The sequence below is a fragment of the Myotis nattereri genome, assembly GCF_964212035.1.
Source record: "Myotis nattereri genome assembly, chromosome: 14".
NCBI classification, from domain to species: domain Eukaryota; kingdom Metazoa; phylum Chordata; class Mammalia; order Chiroptera; family Vespertilionidae; genus Myotis; species Myotis nattereri.
In genome coordinates, this window is record NC_138089.1 from 31,870,570 (window position 1) to 31,886,782 (window position 16,213).

At 39.3% G+C, this 16,213-nt stretch overlaps 1 protein-coding gene across 1 annotated transcript in view; it reads left to right on the forward strand.

The window, feature by feature from the left end:
• PIK3CB (phosphatidylinositol-4,5-bisphosphate 3-kinase catalytic subunit beta) overlaps positions 1-16,213 on the forward strand; it is a 140,241-nt gene that overhangs the window by 22,945 nt on the left and 101,083 nt on the right. Inside the window, exon 2 of the mRNA XM_081106160.1 lies at positions 14,608-14,711. The gene's annotated coding sequence lies outside the window, so the exon portion shown is untranslated. The remainder of the gene's footprint in view (positions 1-14,607; positions 14,712-16,213) is intronic.

Below are 16,213 nucleotides of genomic sequence, written 5' to 3' on the forward strand. Positions count from 1 at the left end.
GAGACCTAGGGAAGGTGCTATCAGATCTGGGTGTGCAAGCTGCAGTGGCCCTTGAACCCCAGGCTCCTTTAGCCCTGCATTCAGTTTTCCCTTCACTCCTGGGAATTGTCCCAAGAGCTTTTCTCATCCCCTTGGTGAGTGCCATTCCACTCCTACCCATCCCAGGCCTTATTGCAAAAGTATTTCTTTTTCCTTGGCATATGTATCTCTTTAAATACCCAGTTAAGCCCTTGCTGGTTTGGCTCAGTGGATAGAGCGTCGGCCTGCAGACTGAAGGGTTCGATTCCGGTCTAGAGCACATGCCTGGCCCTAACCGGTTTGGCTCAGTGGATAGAGCATCGGCCTGTGGACTGAAAGGTCCCAGGTTCGATTCCAGTCAAGGGCATGTACCTTGGTTGTGGGCACATCCCCAATAGGAGGTGTGCAGGAGGCAGCTGATCGATGTTTCTCTCTCATTGATGTTTCTAACTCTCTATCCCTCTCCCTTCCTTTCTGTAAAAAATCAATAAAATATATTAAAAAAAAAAAAAAGCACATTCCCAGATTTCAGGCTCAATCCCCAGTGGGTGGGGGGCATGTAGGAGGCAGCCGATCAGTGATTCTCTTTCATCATTGATGTTTCTATCTCTCTCTTCCCCTCTCCCTTCCTCTCTGAAATCAATAAAAATATATTTAAAAAGTAAATAAATACCCAGTTAATGAATAAACGAGACATATTGGTTGAACTTCAAGGTACTGGACTAGGTATAAGTGAGAGAGACAAACGCGTCCTATTTTCAATAATGTTATATTGGTATTTAATTGGATTGGGAGGGTGTTGTTCATTTATAGAAATAAAAGGTTGCCCTGGCTGGTTTGGCTCAGTGGATAGAGCATCAGCCTGCGGACTGAAGCGTCCCGGGTTCGATTCCAGTCAAGGGCACATACCTGGGTTGCAGGCTTGATCCCCAGTAGGGGGTATGTAGGAGGCAACCAATTAATGATTCTCTCTCATCATTGATGTTTCTATCTCTCTCTCTCCCCCTCTCCCTTCCTCTCTAAAATCAATAAAAATAAAAATATTTTAAAAAAAGAAATAAAAGGAGGTATTGACTTGAAAAACAAGGCAAATAAAACTAGGACCTTTTAAAAAAATATTCTAGTACAATTGACAACATTCAAGAAATTCATAAGCTGAGAATACCTGTTTGATTCTAGTTATCAGTCACTGGTACTCTCCCTACCTTGACACCAACACTCCCTCTTCCCCGTCCTGCCATTTTTTCAAACAGTGGTGTAATTGTCTTGTTGCAGAGGTGGATACTTTTATTTAGTCAGAAGACTGGAGCTGTGGGTGTTTGTTTACAGTCTAAGATGTTTTTTAGGATCTGCTTTCCTTGTTGCCTCAGGGCTGAACTTTGAAAAGGTCTAATCTAGTGTGGTTAAGCCCCCTCTGAATGTATCCTTTATTCTACTTTTGGCATTGCTATCAATTTATCATAAGATTCTCTTTTATACATTTCTGTTAGCTAAAGAATTGGCCATGGGAAAATCTGGTTCATTCACATATACTTTTATGTTAATTAGGGTGTGTGAACATGTCCCTCTATTTACCATTTTATAAGAGTCTACAGGGCCCTGGCAGGTTTGGCTCAATGGATAGAGCACCAGCCTGCAGATGGAAGGGTCCCAGGTTTGATTCTGGTCAAGGGCATATGCCTGGCTTGCGGGCTCAATCCCTAGTAGGAACATGCAGGAGGCAGCTGATCAGTGATTCTCATCATTGATGTTTCTATCTCTCTCTCCCCTCTCCCTTCATCTCTGAAATAAATTTAAAAAAATATATATATATTTTTAAAAGTGGAAATGGATCCTGAAACCAAAAAGTTTGAGAACCACTTGAATAGAAATTTCCAAACTAGTCTTCAGTGGAGAGGTAGTCAAGGAAATATTCCTGTATGAGATGATACCAGGGCTTAATCACAGGTGTACAAATACCTGCCCGCTGGAATGTAACCGAGGGAGTTTCAGAAGATAGGCAGGAAGAGGTGGATCACACAAGGTCTTGTATGCCAGACTGAGAAGTTTGTTCCAGTTCCTATGCTCAGAAATGAGATTCTAAAATGTGTTATTTCTACCCGTATGAAGTACTTTTGGTATCTATTTTACTATATAAATGTTTTTATATATAAAGAGATTAGAAGGTTGTGTTTATGATTTTGCGTGATTTGGTAAATTGCCAGCCAACATTTTGTATATCAAAGGGAATTCTGTACCATATTTTAGCATTGACAACGTATGAGTAATCTGTGACTTCAAGTCCTCATACTATGTAAATGATGTTATTTTACTTACTGTAAAATGTAGATTTCAAGTAACCACTTGTCAGTGATGCCAAATTCTTGTATAGTGTTTTTAATGTGCTGATTATGGTTATAAGTTAATTCTAACAAAAATCTTATTCTGAACCTTAAGGTGAAGTGATAGGTAAATGCAGACCCTAAATTCAAATAAAGGGCAATGAGAAAATATTAGTAAAGTATAAATCAAATAAGGCATATATATAAAGAACATTTACAAGTCAATAATAAAAATGTAAATAATCCAACTTTAAAATTGGCAACATGTTTAAACATTTTCCAAGGAAGACATACAAATGGCTAATAAACATGATCAATTGCTCAGCATCATTAGTCATTAGGGAAATGCAAATCAAAACCATAATGAGATACCAGTTCATACCACTAGCATGACTATAACCAAAAGGTGGAGAATAAGAAGTGTTGCATGTGGAGTTGGAACTTTCATATATTGCTAGTTAGATTGTAAAATAGCATAGCCACTTTGGAAAAGCAGTTCGTCAGTTCCTCAAAAGGTTAAAAATAGAGTTACTGTATGACCCAGCAGTTCCACTCCTGAGTATATACCCAAGAGAATTGAAACACATGTCCATACAAAAAGACTTTACATGAATGTTCAAAGCAGCATTATTTATAATAGCCCAAAAGTGGAAACATCACAAATGCCCATCAACTTGTTAATGGATAAATAAAATGCAGTTTATCCATACAATGGAATAGTATTCAGCCTTAAAAATGGATACAATTTTTATATATGCTACATTATGCAAGGTGATCCTTGAAAATATTATGCTAAGTGAAAGAGGCTAATCACAAAAGATGATGTATTATATGATTCCATTTATATAAAATGTACAGAATAGGCAGTTCTATGGAGAATTATTTGAAACTAGTGTCCCGGTGCACAGATTTGTGCACATTGGAAGAAAATTAATTAGAAGAAATATTTTAATATTGCTATTCGCCCTTTCTCTATAATAGAAGTGTCAACCAAATTCACGATCGATAGTGACAGATCAAAACACACATGTGCGATTGGCACCGGCGAGAGCTTTATATGTATCGCACATGCGTGAGTCAGCTTAGCCTTTTGTATACAGGCAGTCCTCGGGTTACATCAGAGATCCATTCCTATGGTGCGACACAACATGATTTTCTCCATAAGTCGGATCCCACCTTCATAAGCACCTATGTCACTCACATGGAGCACAAACACAGCAGTAATGAAGTGAAACAGTAAAAAAAATGTAAAAGAAAGATAACAATTCCTGACCTTTATTTGTGGTAAATAAATAATAAAAAACATAAAGCACATATGTACATACATGGAAATGATGGAACTTTTTTTTTTATAAATACTGTAAATGGGAGATGGCAACGTAACCACGGAACGACGTAAGTCAAGTCTGACGTAAGTCAAGTCCGATGTAACCCGAGGACTGCCTGTATATAGATAAAGTTGCTTAATTAGACCTGCTTTCTGATTTAGCTAAACTTTTTTCAGCCCAGTGAAGCACCCCCACTTCTCTTTCAGATAATTGTCAGCAACACAGCAGTAAATATCAACACAAAGCAGATTATTATTGTAAATCATACACGGAGAACAAAGGGTAAAATATTTAACTGCAGCAGTGTTTGACTATATTCTGCACAGTGAGAAAACTTGAAGTCATTTTCAAGGTCCACCATTTCTTCTTTTCAGTGGGGTCAGGTTTCTAAACTTTCTAAATCTCCATTTTCTGGCTAATGAAAAGAAAATAGGATTCTACTGAGTCTCCTATCTACCTACTCCAGGACTTCTGTGAGGATCAAATGAGATGAGGCACGGGAAAATGTTTCACAAATATTTGGTTGAATGTAAAATGTTTGCACCTGGCTATATAGCCAGTCATGTTCCGGGGCTGAAGAAACTTTAAGGAGGCTAGTCTCTAGGGCAGCCGTGGGCAAACTACGGCCCGAGGGCCGGATCCGGCCCGTTTGAAATGAATAAAACTAAAAAAAACAAAAACCCCCGTACCCTTTTATGTAATGATGTTTACTTTGAATTTATATTAGTTCACACAAACACTCCATCCATGCTTTTGTTCCAGCCCTCCGGTCCAGTTTAAGAACCCATTGTGACCCTCGAGTCAAAAAGTTTGCTCACCCCTGCTCTAGGGAGAGGAAGCCTGGTGTTACTATGTGACATCATTACTCAGCTCCCACAGTCACCGGTTCTGGGCTGGGCCGGGCCGTGGGCTGCATTTTGTGCCATGAGTTCTCAGCAGTGTTGGCTGCAATTTGGTGGGCTGTCACTTCGGGGTGGTGGCAGGGCCTGTGTTCCACTTGGAGGAAGCCGAGTGTTGGTTTGTCAGCGCCAGGTCTGTGGTTTGTCAGTGCCAGGTCCGTGGTGCTCTTTATTTTTAAACTAGAGGCCTGATGCATGAAATTTGTGCAAGGGGCTCAGCCCCCGCTGCTGCGGTGGCTGCCTCGGCCCCTGCCGCCACAGCGGCTGGCTCTGCCTTGGCCCCCACCACTGCGGCTTCATCTGGAAGGTCGTCTAGAAGGACGTTCGGAAAGACCTCCTGTCTAATTAGCATATACGCTTTTATTATAGATGGTCAATGCGCATCATGGCAGTTCCTGTGTTGAGTGTTTGCCCCCTGGTGGTAAGTGCGCGTCATAGCTACCTGTCGGAGGGAAGGAAGGACACAGCCTTTTATATAGATAGATAGATAATTTTAGACTTATAAAAAATGTCGACGTAAGAACTTCCAGGCCTGTAGAGAATTTTTATAAAAATTTCTTTGAGCCAGACAGGGGATACTCCTAGAAGTAAGAAAGATCTCAACAGACTGAGAAAACTGCTTCTTGCAGCTTTTTTTAGGCATTTGAAATTAAGGAGGGAAAGAAGGAAGATTACATGAAAGTAGGAGAAAGCAAGGTAGAGATTGGATTACAGGATAGTTAACATGATTATGTGCTATCTTGAGGGTGGCTCCTATGGGGTCTGAAAAGAGGCATTTCATTTTAATATATTTTATTGATTTTTTACAGAGAGGAAGGGAGAGGGATAGAGAGTTAGGAACATCGATGTTTCTAAACATCGATCCGCTGCCTCCTGCACACTCCCTACTGGGTATGTGCCCGTAACCAAGGTACATACCCTTGACCGGAATTGAACCTGGAACCCTTGAGTCTGCAGGCCAATGCTCTATCCACTGAGCCAAACCGGTTAGGGCAGAAAAGAGGCATTTCAAAGATGTGTTAACCTATATGAGGGGTGGGTTATGTCTGGCCTGTGGGCTTTATAAGTCCTGCAAAATCATTTGGTCTGGCCCTGCCAAGGCAACCGCAGGCTGGACTCGAAATTCAATAAATCTAGAAGCTTTTTTTCAAAGCAACATAAATTTATGTTAAGTGAATGATATTATAAATAGTCAAATGGCCCTTGGCAGGAAAAAGGTTTCCCACCCTTTGAGCTAGATGCATAGAAATAATGGACAAGGCTTGCTTAAAGCAAAGATAAACCTTTTACTAAAGAAGTTATATGGCCCAGGCCGATGTGGCTCAGTGGTTGAGCGACTATCCATGAACCAGGAAGTTGCTGTTCAATTCCAGGTAAGGGCAACATACCTGGGTTGTAGGCTTGATCCCCGGTGGGGGCTGTAGGGGACAGTCAATCAATGATTCTCTCTCATCATTGATGTTTCTTTCTGTCTCTCCCTCTCCCTTCTCTCTGAAATCAATAACAAACAAACAAACCATATTTTTAAAAAAAGAAGTTATGTGCCTAGGGCGTGACTATCCACCAGGACTTGCCCGGTTGGGAATTTATGATTAGGTCACTCTGCGAGATTACTATCTGTAGAGCTCTTTTTTTGTTCACAAGAATGACCCAGGCTGCTATCTTGAAAGAAATTTTTATTTTATTTTTAAAATGTATTTAATTTTTAAAATTTATCTATATTGTTGAAAGTACCAGGTTACTATCTTAATTGTGATGATACACCAAAACTCTCTTAAAAGAGGTAACTTTTGAGTTGAGACTTGAATGTTAGAAGGTGGTGGATGACCTGGGGCAGAACGTTCCAAGCTGCAAGAACAGTGAGTACAAAAGCCCTAAGGTAGGAGCAAAGTATGTAACAACGGGATAGCAAAACCAGTATGGCTAGAGAGTAGTGAATGAGGAAGAGAGTGGAAGATGAGGTCATAGGTAGACAGATACCAAATCATATAGGGTGCTTATAGGTCCTAGTTGCACATCAGGTCTGGTTACACTGGAAAGCTTTTGGAAGGTTTTAAGCAAGGTATCGAAGTGGTCTGTTTTTTGCTGTACAAGGTACATTCTAGTTGCTCTGGCACAATAGAGAGGCCAGAGTAGAGACAGTGAGCCCTTCTTGGGAGGTATCATTTTTCTCAGGGTCCACAGAACAAATAACTGAACTCTAGGTAGTACATGGTTTTTCATACTGGATTGATTTAGGAATTTTATAACTACTTTATGTGAATTTAGGATTAAGGTTTTTAATATATTGAAGATGAGAGCTTATCACTGTGGTAAAGCTAGTTGTAAATATGACTTTGATTTTGGATTGGGAATCTGAGATATTAGTATGAATTCTTTATTTTTCCCCCCAAAACGTTATTGTTGAGAGTATTACAGATATCCCCCATTCTCCTCCCATTGTCCCCTGCCACCCTGCCTCAGGCCTTCACTACCCTATTGTTTGTGTCCATAGGTAGTGCTTCTATACATATAAATTCTTTGGTTAATCTCTTCCCCCCCTCTCCCCCCTTACCTCTGAGATTCTCCAGTCTGTTCTATATTTTCATGCCTCTGGTTTTATTTTATTCATCAGTTTATTTTGTTCATTAGATTCCTTGTTCATTTATTTTGATTTTTAGAGTCAATTGTTGATGGATATGCATTTATTGCCATTTTATTGTTTATATATATTTTATCTTTTATTTCTTTTTCTTCTCTTTCTTCTTCTTTTTTAAGAAGACCCTTTAAAATTTCATGTAATACTGGTTTGGTGGTGATGAACTGCTTTAGCTTTTCCTTGTCTGGGAAGCTCTTTATCTGACCTTCAATTCTAAATAACAGCTTTGCTGGGTAGAGTCATCTTGGTTGTAGGTCTTTCCTATTCATCACTTTGAATATTTCTTGCCCCTCCCTTCTGGCCTGCAAAGTTTCTGTTGAGAAATCAGCTGACAGTCCTATGGGTGCTCCCTTGCAGGTAACTAACTGCTTCTCTCTCACTGCTTTTTTTTTTTTTTTTTTTTTTTTTTTTAATGTATAGGGCGTAATGTCACAGGAAGGCCATACTATTCTGCCACCCATGAGGAGTAAGCCCAAGTTGCTGTTGGATGTGTTGTACACAGAGAAGCCATTCTTCAGGCGCTCTGCTCTCTCCACACCCAATCTCGCTGCTTTTAAGAGTCTCTCTTTGTCTTTAACCTTTGGCATTTTAATTATGATGTGTCTTGCTGTGGGCCTTTTTGGGTTCATCTTGGTTGGGACTCTCAGTGCTTTCTGGATTTGTATGTCTGTTTCTTTCACCAGTAAGGAAAGTTTTCTGTCATTATTTTTTCAAATAGGTTTTTGATTTCTTGCTTCCTCTCTTCTCCCAACATCCCCATGATGTGAATGTTGGTACACTTGAAGTTGTCCCAGAGGCTCCTTACACTATCTTCATATTTTTATTGATTTCAGAGAGGAAGGGAGAGGAAAGAGAGATAGAAACATCAATGATGAGAGAGAATCATTGATCGGCTACCTCCTGCATGCCCCCTACTGGGGATCGAGCCCACAACCTGCGTATGTACCCTTAACTCAGGACCCTTCAATCCGCAGGCTGGCGCTCTATCCACTGAGCCAAACTGGTTAGGGCCATCTTCATATTTTTTTAATTCTTTTTTCTTCCTGCTTTTCTGATTGGGTGTTCTTTTTCTTCCTTATATTCCAAATTCTTGATTTGATTTTCAGCATCCTCTACTGTACTGTTGATCTGTAAATTATTCTTTATTTCAGTTAGTGTATGCTTCATTTTTGACTGGTCTTTTTTTAATGTTGTTGATATTCTCACTAAATTCCTTGAAATTCTTACTAAGTTCCTTAAGTCTCATTAAGTTCCGTGAACATCCTTATAAACTATTCTTTTGAACTCTGTATCTGGTAGTTTTCTTGCTTCCATTTCATTTACTTCTTTTTCTGGAGATTTCTCCTGTTCTTTCATTTGTGACATGTTTCTTTGTCTCCTCATTTTGGCTGCTTTCCTGTATTTGTTTTTATGTATTAGGTAGATCTGCTATGTCTCCCGAACTAGGTAGAATGGCCTTGTGTAATAGGTGTCCTATAGGTCTCTCTCATCATCTAAGCTGGGCAGCCCAGGTGTGAGCTGTGTGAGCTGTGTGCACTGTCCTATTGTAGTTGAGCCTTGATTTATGTTGGTGTCACTAAGAGGGATTGACCCCCAGGCCAATCGGTTGTGAGGATCAGCTGCTACTACAGCCGAAGATTTGCTGTGCAGGAACTGACCCTATGGAGCAGGACTTGCTTCAGTGGGGCTTTGATACTCACTGAGTCCGCCCCTTGAGTGTGTCACTCAGGAAGGTGGTAGGATTGTAATCCGCTGTGGTGGAAGTTGACCACCGGGTGCACTAGTTCTGGGGCCTCCTGGGAGGTGCAAAGTCATCCTTTGCCTATGTCCTGCCTGGTGCCATCCAGCATGAGCTACAAAGCAATCTGCAGATGGCTGCTACTTGTGTTGAGCTTGGAGGTGCCCAAGAGAGGCCAAGCTGTGAACCAGGGCAGGCTGCCACTATTTCCAGGCCTGGGGCCACTTACTGAGCAGTACGGGGCACACTGTTGCCAGCTGCTGCTTGTTTGAGAGCTTTTAGGAAAGTCCAAAGCATGAGGTAAGAGAGGTCAGTTGTATTCTTAACCTCAAATGGTCCTTGCATGGTTTGTGTACTAAAATATTAATGAGTTGTAGCTGTCTTATTAGGCCATCAAGAAAAAGAATCAAGGTCACATGTGTAGGCAGTGACCTATAGGTCATACCTGCTATCTGACTGATAGTAAGATGCATTTCAATATCAGTGGTGTTAAAATCTCCCAACTTAAATTGATGTAGTATGTTAGATAATACCAGAATGTTTTCCTAAGAGGCTATACCTATTTATACTGCACCAGGAAAGTAAAATGTTTTTGTTGTTCCACATTCTCACAAGCAGTTAATACCGAGTCCCTTAAAAAAATAAAAGCTTTTTATTGATTTTAGAGAAAGGGACAGGGATAGCGAGATAGAAACATTGATGAGAGAGAAACATCATCGATCAACTGCCTCCTGTACACCCCTTACTAGGGATTGAGCCCACAACCCGGGCTTTTACCCTGATTGGAAATCGAACCAGTGACTTCTTTGGTTCATGGGTTGACGCTCAACCACTGAGCCACAACGACTGAGTGATTCCCAGTCCTTTTGATCAGTCTGGTAGATGTGAAAGTCAAAAAATCATAAGTGTATAACATCATGACTTGTCACAAAATAATCAGACCCATGTAACCACCACCCAGAAGAGAACCTTGCTAGGAGTCCAGAAACTCTCCATGTATGTTATTCCCCCACTCTCTACCCCATCACTGCTTGCTTCTTTCCCAAAGTTAATCACGCTCTGACAGTTAACACTATAGATTAGCTTCGCCCATTTTTTGGAACATCATCATGGAATCATACCGTAGGGGTACCTTTGTTTCTGATATCTTTTGTTCAATAATATGGTTGTGAGATTTACCTGTTAAGCGTAGTTGTGAGTTGCTCCACGAAGCTTTAAGATGGACAAAGCTATAATCTCATCCTCATGGTGTGTAAGAATGGTTCCCTTTATTTGTGTGTGTTTGAGGCATTAGGAAATTATTTTTGTTGCTGATAACTTTTTGTAATGCAGATGTTCATATCTAAATGTTTTAAAAATATGTCTATGGTATTCAAATCCTTCTTCTGGATTATTTACATTTGTATTATATAATGGATTCCTATGGTTCAAAAATAAAAGATGTACGAAGGTAAACAGTCTCCCATCCCTGTTCCCAACTATCCAAATCATATTTGTGCCAAAACCCTAACATCTTACTCTGCCCAGTAAACTAGTATTATGAGTTTCTTCTGTAATCTTTCAATGTCTTTTATACATATAAGCAAATATTAATATAGATTTTTATTTCTTTACATCTTTATCCCTCTGCCGAAGGTACATTGTAGGTCAGTACTAGAGCATTGGCCTGTGCACACGTACCTGGGTTGCAAGTTCTATCCAGGCCTATTGGGGCAAGGGCTGGAGGCAACCATTTGATGTGTCTCTCACATCAGTGTTTCTCTCTCTTTTTCTCTCTTTCTTCCTCTCACCCTTTCTCCCTTCCTGCCTCCCTTCCACTCTCTATAAAAATTAATGGGAAAAATATCCTCAGGTGAAAATTAACAAAAACACAATCCCAAACACCCACCCCCCACACACAAAGTACATTATAGCAACTGTCCCATACTTTTATTATTATTTTTGCTTAACATCTTGCATATTTTTATGTATCAATTCATTTTTATAATGCTCTAAGGTACTTAATTCATTTTCATTGCAATATACTATTTCATTATGATAATATATCGTAATTTATCCATTCTGTTTTGGGTTTGCAGTTTTTGGCTATATTGAATAATACTGCTGTGAACCTCTAGAAAATAATTTTTGTTGACATGTGTACACATTTAACAAACAAGTGTCTGTGAGGATGTGGAGTAAAGGAACCCTCATCAACAGTAAAGGAACTGTTGATGAGATTGTAAATTGGTGTAACTACTATGGAAAACATAGTAGTTACGGAGGTTCCTTAAAAAGTTATAAATAGAACTACTTTATGACCCAGCAATTCCACTTCTGGGTATTTGTCCAAAGAAACCCATAACACTAATTTGAAAGATAGATGCATTCCTATGTTCATTGCAGCATTATTTACAGTAGCCAAGATATGGAAGCAACCTAAGTGTCCATCAGTAGACGATTGGATAAAGAAGTGGCACATATATACAAATGGAGTATTACTCAGCCATAAAAAAGAATGAAATCTTACCATTTAAGACAAAATGGATGGTTTTAGAGGGTATTATGCTAAGTAAAACAAGTCAGAGAAAGACAAATACCATATGATTTCATTTATTTGAAATCTAAAGAACAATATAAACGAACAAACAAAACAGAAAAACTCATAGATACAGAGAATAAACTGATGGTTGCTGAGAGGAGGGTGGGGCACTGGGTAAAAAAGGCGAAGGGAGTAAGAAGTACTGTTGGTGGTTGAAAAATAGTCACAAGGTTATAAAGTACAGCATAGGGAATATAGTCAGTAATCCTATATAATATAAGGCTAATATGCAAATTGTCCCCTTGACTGGGAGTTCAACCAGCTGGCCAACTGCCCGTGGCCCCTCCCCCGATTGGCCCCGCCCCCAGGCATCCCCTCTCCTATTGGCCCGATCAGGGTGGACCCGACCTTTGCACAAATTCCTGCACTGGGCCTCTGGTATTGTAATAACTCAGTATGGTACCAGGTAGGTACTGGACTTACTGGGGCAGTTATTTCCTAAATTATATAAATTTCTAACCACTGTGCTGTATACCTGAAACTAATATAAAAATATTATATCTAGTGTGGAATTCCTGTGTCATAAGGCATGTGAATTTCCATTGCTCCACATCCTCAGCAAGCCTGGGTATTGCTATTTTCTTTAATTTTTACCTATTTTCGTGGGTACACAGTGGTATTATTGGGATTTTAATATTTATTTTCTGGAGTACTAATGAGAATGCCCATTTTCCCGTATGATAATTGGCTATATTGGATATTTATTGTTTGTCTAGAACTTTTTCCATCTAGTATATTGTTTCTTTTTTTCCCCCCACAATGAAATTGTGTGAGTGGATCTTCATATGTAAGGTCATTGATAACATTGTTTATACCTAAAGAATTATCAGGAACTTTAAGAATAAATTATTTGTTGAATTCTGTGATGAAATCAGAGTAATTTTGTGGACTAAGAACAGTAAGCATTATACTTGCATTCAGTATTAGCTGATATTGTGTCAAATCTTTTTTTTCCTCCCCTTTTAAATAGACATTATTTTTTAGAGAGCAGTTTTAGGTTCACAGCAAAATTAAGCAGGAAGTACAGAGTTCCCACATATCCCTGCCCCCACACACATAGCCTCCCTTACTGAGTTTACTGATTTCCTTACTTTTGAGAAATCTGAGCAATTTGATATCGTTTTGACATCATTCTAAAATTTATAATCTTTCTCTCACTTTAAAAAGAGAATTATTGATCCTATTTCAAAAACAGACACCAAGACTAGAATTAAATTACTTGCTTCCTAGCTGAATTTTCTTTTGAAGGTACAATATGAAAGATTTTCAACCTTAATAGCAACGATTATGCTCTCTTTTTTGATTCCTACCAATTTTCATGAAACTTGAAGATTTTTCAGTGTTCTCTCCCTTCTTTCAAATGTAAACTGTTCTAACCAAATCCTTGAACTTCTTTTATAAAATTTCTGACTTGGAGTACTACTGACAAATGTAAATAATTCCAAACTTGGTGTGTAGTACAAACTCTAATCCAAGTTGAGTGAGCTTGCCCAGAAATGAATTAAATGATATTGATTAGGATGCTATCATAAAGGTTACAAAGTCCTATAAAATGTCATCAGTGGAGAATGGGATATAACAGCTGAGAGGAGAAGGCTGTGAATTTGATCCTTAGAAAACACCCATGGTTTAGAGCTCAAATTGAAAGGCAAAGCCATAAAACTTTATGAAGAGTGTAAGATCTTCTCAACAAGACAGGAGAGTCAACTAAAAAAGTGATATTTTTTATCACATTAAAATTAATGTTCATCTAATGACACCATAAATGCAATGAAAAGGTAAACCACAAACTTGGGAAAGAAAATACTATATATAATAGAGAATTAGGTTCCTGAACAGCGCTGTGTTATAGATGTGCAATCTGTGCAGTCACACAGAACCCCATGTTATTTTTTTAAAAATATATTTTATTGATTTTTACAGAGAGGAAGGGAGAGGGATAGAGAGTTAGAAACATCGATGAGAGAGAAACATTGATCAGCTGCCTCCTGCACACCTCCTACTGGGGATGTGCCCGAAATCAAGGTACGTGCCCTTGACTGGAATCGAACCTGGGACCTTTCTGTCCACAGGCTGACGCTCTATCCACTGAGCCAAACCGGTCACGCAGCCCAGCTAATGTGACTCAGTGGTTGAGCATCAGCCTATGAACTAGGAGGTCACAGTTCAATTTCTGGTCAGGGCACATGCCCAAGTTGCAGGCTCAATCCCCAGCAGAGGACATGCAGGAGCTGGCCAATCAATGATTCTCTCACATCATTGATGTTTCTATCCTCTCTCATTCTCCCTTCCTCTCTGAAATCAATACACATGCACACACACCCCCTATGTAATAAAAGGCTAATATGCAAATCAACTGAACGTCAGAACGACTGGTCGCTATGGCACGCTCTGACCACCAGGGGGCAGATGCTCAATGCAGGAGCTGCCCCCTGGTGGTCAGTGTGCTCCTACAGGGGGAGTGCTGCTCAGCCAGAAGCTCTGAATCAGGCTCATGGCTGGCGAGTGCAGCGGCGTTGGTGGGAGCCTTTCACACCTCTGCATCAGGGCTAAGGATGTCCGACTGCCAGCTTAGGCCTATTCCCTGCCGGGAATGGGTGTAAGCCGGCAATCAGACATCCCCCAAGGAGTCCTTAGTGCTGCCATGGAGGCAGGAGAGGCTCCCACCACCCCTGCTGTGTTCCCCAGCCATGAGCCCAGCTTCTGGCTGAGAGGTGCTCCCCCTGTGGGAGCGCATTGACCGCCAGGGGGCAGCTCCTACATTGAGCATCTGCCCCCGGTGGTCAATGTGCATCATAGCAACCAGTCGTTCTGTCGTTTGGTCTATTTGCATATTAGCCTTTTATTATATAGGAAGGTTTAAAGAAAGAGGAGAGCATTTAGTTGCATAGGAAATCCACTTAAGCCCCTTCCAGTTTTAACATTCTATAATTTTAATATTGTGATTCATGTGTGTTTTATATTTCCCCCATATTAAAAAATATAGTTATGAGTAATTAAATGTTATAAAAGTAATAAAATTTATTTTGTTTATTTTTAATTTAGCACATTTAATGTTAATACCTTTTATCTTGTTTTTTGTAGTGTATCTTCTAATTTGATAAAGTCTTCCATGAAAACTTCGTTTAAAAAAATAAGTAATGCCATCTGTTTTCCTAAAAGACTGAAATGGGGGCTACCATTTCCAGGTAAGGATTCAATTTTGTATCTTTGATTACTTACATTATTTTTCCAGAAGTAAAATATAGAAGGAAACTGTGAATATTGGTTAGATTCTAAATCTTTTAGTTTATTTGGGGTGGGAGCTGGGGGATACTAGGTCTTGTTTTAAGACAGTTTAGGCTTAGTTCACCACAGAGTTAACAGAGCTTCATGAAAGGGAGGAGGGGCTAGTAACGTTGAAAACTTTTTAGAGAGGTTAATTGAAAACTAAAGAAACTGTTTTGAATTTGGCAGTTAAAAGGTCATTCATTGCTGGCTCTAGCAGGGCCCATTTCAGGGACAGTGTTTGTGGCTAAAAGTAAGCTAGCAATGGAGTAAAGAATAAGGAGGTGATAAAGTGAATATTTCAGCTCTTAAGTCATTTACTAAACCATCATGTAGTATGTACTTAGGATGCAGCAATCATTTAACTAAAATTAGAGTTAGTGTGATCATATATATCCTGGTTTAAGGCTCTTGTAGATCAACTAATGCCCAACTATTTTTTCCAACTTTGAAATATAATTGACACATAATACTGTGTAATTACACAGCTATTTTTAATGCCATTTTTTACTCTCAAGTCTACTGATTTGGATGATAAATAACGTGGTTATACTGTTAACACCCTCATTATTCTATTAACAAGGATGGACATTCCCTGCCTGATGTTATCTTGCCTGCTAGTCTGAGCTTTTAGTCTAGCAGGCAAGTTAGGAGCTTAACAAATAGCTATGAAATTAATTGGTTAATTATAGCATTGATAAATGCTGAAGAAGTGAAATAATGACCACCCGAATGAGTAGTAGGAGTGAAAGTCATTGATCTGTGAATTCATTTTGCAGGGTAGATTTCATAGGTAGATTTGGCAGGGAATATGGAAGAAAGAAGTCATATAAATGAATCCAAGATTTTGAGTTACAGTGGTTAGAAGTATGATGGTACCATGAACAGAAAAAGAAAAGTAAGGAAACTGTGAGGAAAGATTGGTATTAGAGGTTCAGGGGTAGGACTGTAACATGATGAATTCTGTTAGACATATTTGTATTTTGGGGGTACAGGTAGAACTTTGAGAATTATCTCCTTGCATGTGGATATATGAGATTGAAATTTAGGAAAAGATAATTTAGGGCATGAAGATAGCGTTTAAGCTGTGAAAGTAGATAATATTTCCAGTATCTCAGCAGAGAGCAGAGAAAAAAAGGTGAAACACTGAACTTTAGAAAGTGCCTGTTATAATGGGTGGCTGTTGTTAAAAAGAATCAGTAAAGGAAAAATAAGAAAGACATGAAGGAAACCATAATCATGCAGTGTTTTTCTCTCAAGCACAATAAAGAGTTTAAAGGAGGGGCTCTTCAGAAGGAAGAGATACTGTAGAAAGATTAAGGATTTTAATACCCTAGAAGGGGCCATTGAATTTAATTATTAAGAGGTTATTGAACTGAGAGAACAGATTGAGTAGACCAGGATGAATCATACGAGTTTAAGT